The sequence below is a fragment of the Sinocyclocheilus grahami genome, unplaced genomic scaffold (genome assembly GCF_001515645.1).
Source record: "Sinocyclocheilus grahami isolate Dianchi unplaced genomic scaffold, SAMN03320097.WGS_v1.1 scaffold3441.1, whole genome shotgun sequence".
In the NCBI taxonomy this organism is placed as follows: Eukaryota; Metazoa; Chordata; class Actinopteri; order Cypriniformes; family Cyprinidae; genus Sinocyclocheilus; species Sinocyclocheilus grahami.
In genome coordinates, this window is record NW_015508568.1 from 1,157 (window position 1) to 4,228 (window position 3,072).

General features: G+C 37.3%; 1 long non-coding RNA gene across 1 annotated transcript in view; it reads left to right on the forward strand.

The window, feature by feature from the left end:
- Positions 1-201: 201 nt before the first annotated feature.
- LOC107576287 (uncharacterized) overlaps positions 202-3,072 on the forward strand; it is a 10,849-nt gene continuing 7,978 nt past the window's right edge. The window contains exon 1 of the long non-coding RNA XR_001608027.1: positions 202-213. This is a non-coding gene — a long non-coding RNA (uncharacterized lncRNA). The remainder of the gene's footprint in view (positions 214-3,072) is intronic.

Below are 3,072 nucleotides of genomic sequence, written 5' to 3' on the forward strand. Positions count from 1 at the left end.
TCCTCTCCTATAGTAGAGAATGAGTGGAATTATTCCTCAGGGGATCTATAGCACACTATCTGATGCGATACTATAGCTGACGGCTGCATGGTTACAATTTTATCTCTGATAGTATCGATATTGGAAGTAAAGTAGTTCATAAAGTCATTTCTGCTGTGCTGTTGGGAAATGTCAACACCTGTTAATGCTTTATTTTTCGTTAATTTAGCCATCGTATTGCATAAATACCTGGGGTTATGTTTGTTTTCTTCTAAAAGAGACGAAAAGTAATCAGATCTAGCAGTTTTGAATGCTTGTCTGTAGGATAGGGTACTTTCCCGCCATGCGATACGAAATACCTCTAGTTTTGTTTTCCTCCAGCTGCGCTCCATTTTCCGTGCTGCTCTCTTTAGGGTGCGAGTGTGCTCATTATACCACGGTGTCAGACTGTTTTCCTTAATCTTCCTTAAGCGTAAAGGAGCAAGTCCATGTGACAGTATTAAATCTAGAGTATGATTTCGATAATGAGTGGGACGTGACATGTGTTGTCTAACCCCAATAGAGTTCAAAATGTCTATGAATGCTGATCCCAAATGCATCTTTTTCATTATCAACATGGATAGCGCTTTCGTAGAAAGGGACCTGATATTCAATAAGCCCAGATTTATCATTTGTTTCTCTGTATTATATAAATTTTTTTATTAGTTGAACATCAATTAAATTGTTACTCATAAATTGGTTTGGACGTTTTCTGTATTTTCTAGTTCGGGGGAACAGACACAGTCTCTATAGTGTGATATCTAGGTGAAAGGGTTTCTATGTGCTGAGAATTAACTGATTTCTGTGAACAAAACTATGAAAAAAAAAAAAAGACATGATAGGAGGGGACCTGAGACAGAGACAATGGAGCCTTACGGATAAGAGGAAGAGATATTTTTAGAGAAAAATGCAGAAAGCAATAGATATTGTTGAAAGCTGGACTAACCAGTGGGGATTTCGTCTTTCAGTAGCAAAGACTCAGGTAATTTGTTTCTCAAAACAGAAGAAAACTCCTGAAATTAAATTAAAGTTAAATGAGCAAACTTTAGAGCAAGTATCAATTATTAGGTATTTTGGGAGTATGTATGGACTCAAAGTTAACATTTGGGACTTATATTCAACAATGAACATGAAACAGAGACAATATAGCCTTACGGATAAGAGGAAGAAATCTGAGATATTTATAGAGAAAAATGCAGAAAGCAATAGATATTGTTGAAAGCTGGACTAACCAGTGGGGATTTCGTCTTTCAGTAGCAAAGACTCGGGTAATTTGTTTCTCAAAAAAGAAGAAAACTCCTGAAATTAAATTAAAGTTAAATGAGCAAACTTTAGAGCAAGTATCAATTATTAGGTATTTTGGGAGTATGTATGGACTCAAAGTTAACATTTGGGACTTATATTCAAAAGGTAATTGATAAATGTAAGAAAGGAGTTAATGTACTGAGATGTTTGGCAGGAGTGGACTGGGGTGCCAAAAGACATTCACTAAAGAGAGTATATTGCGCATTAATTAGATCAGATCATTGATTGATTATGGAACAATAATTTAACGATCAGCGTCCAACTTTTTGCTAACAGAAACAGATACAATTCAAAATCAAGCCCTTACCATATGCTGTAAGATCCTCTCACTGTGGGAAGATATGGGGAAAATGCCTTTAGAGTTACATGAGCTCCAGATAAGACTGGTATACTGGTTAAATATTAAAAGTCAAATGATTTTTCAAATCATCCAGTTAAAAATGCTTTGGGAAATTGCTGGGAATATGAAAAGCTGGTGAAAAGCTTTGGATGGATAGTACAAAAGTAAACACAGCAAATAGGTTATTAATAATATTAATATTAGTCCTTTGGTAGCGTTGCCAGTATCTCCGGCTTGGTTTTTCTCAATGCCTTTTATGGATCTTCAGATATTTAAAGCTATACAGGATAAACAACATCAAGTTCCTGCAGCACAGTGAGAGTGAATATTTTCACTTTTTACAAATATATACAGTTGGTTCCAAAGAACCAGAAACTCGACGAATAGCTGCAGCTATGTATATCCCTCTTTCTAAGTATAGAGCTGCAAAAAGAATTCCTAATGATATATCTGTGTATACTGCAGAGATGGTAGCTACAGTATTTTGATAACATTACAGTGGGTAGAAGTTAAACCCTCTGCTGTATTAATCTGCTCAGATTCTTTTTCAGTCCATATTAGTTTAGGTTTAAAACCAGATTCCAGACCAGATACATTAATAGAAATATTACAGTGCTTATACAGAATTTGCCTATTGAGACTTAGCAGTATGGGTGCCGGCTCATGTTGGTATGGAGGGTAACGAGGATGTGGACAAGATAGCTAAACAGGCCCTTAAGCATGTTATGATGTTATTAACTTAGAAATACCTTTGGGTATATCTGAAGTGAAAGTTTTAATTAAAACAGCTATTAAAAATATGTGCTCTATTATGCTCTTTTACAAAGTCTTGATTTTGTTTTGGGGGTGTACTAGAACATGCTCTCATGCTTGATGGTTCGAAAAACACATTATTTTTCACATAATTTACATTATTACAATACCTTTCTCCCCAGGCTGGCACAAACGGCTCGATTAGTTCAGGCTTTGATGAAGGTCCACCTTCCGAAAAACAAAATGTGCTGTGATTGGTTAGCTGTCCCAGTGCGTTGTGATTGGCGAACAGCTTAGACGGTGTTTCAGTACGGCCACGCCCCTTGCTCCGTCTTTCAACAAAAGCTTTTGGGCGAATCCGGCACTACTCACTCGTGTTGTGGAAGCTGTCCTCAGTAATGCTCAGGAACAGAGTAAAAAAATAAATTGCAACCAGTTTTCTGACATCATCCACTTTCGGAAGTGAACATTTTTTTCACGGAGGTGAAAAAAACAGCGTTTCAGGCAGTCACGCACTGGACGAGAAGCGCAGCTTCGTGTCGCGCCACATCTTTATAATTCTAATACATTATTTTCTATGAGTGTAGGCACACCGGTGGTGCCGTTCGGCGTCTGTCCGCGGCGCCCAGCTACGTCGTGTTGTACTTGTAAGAATT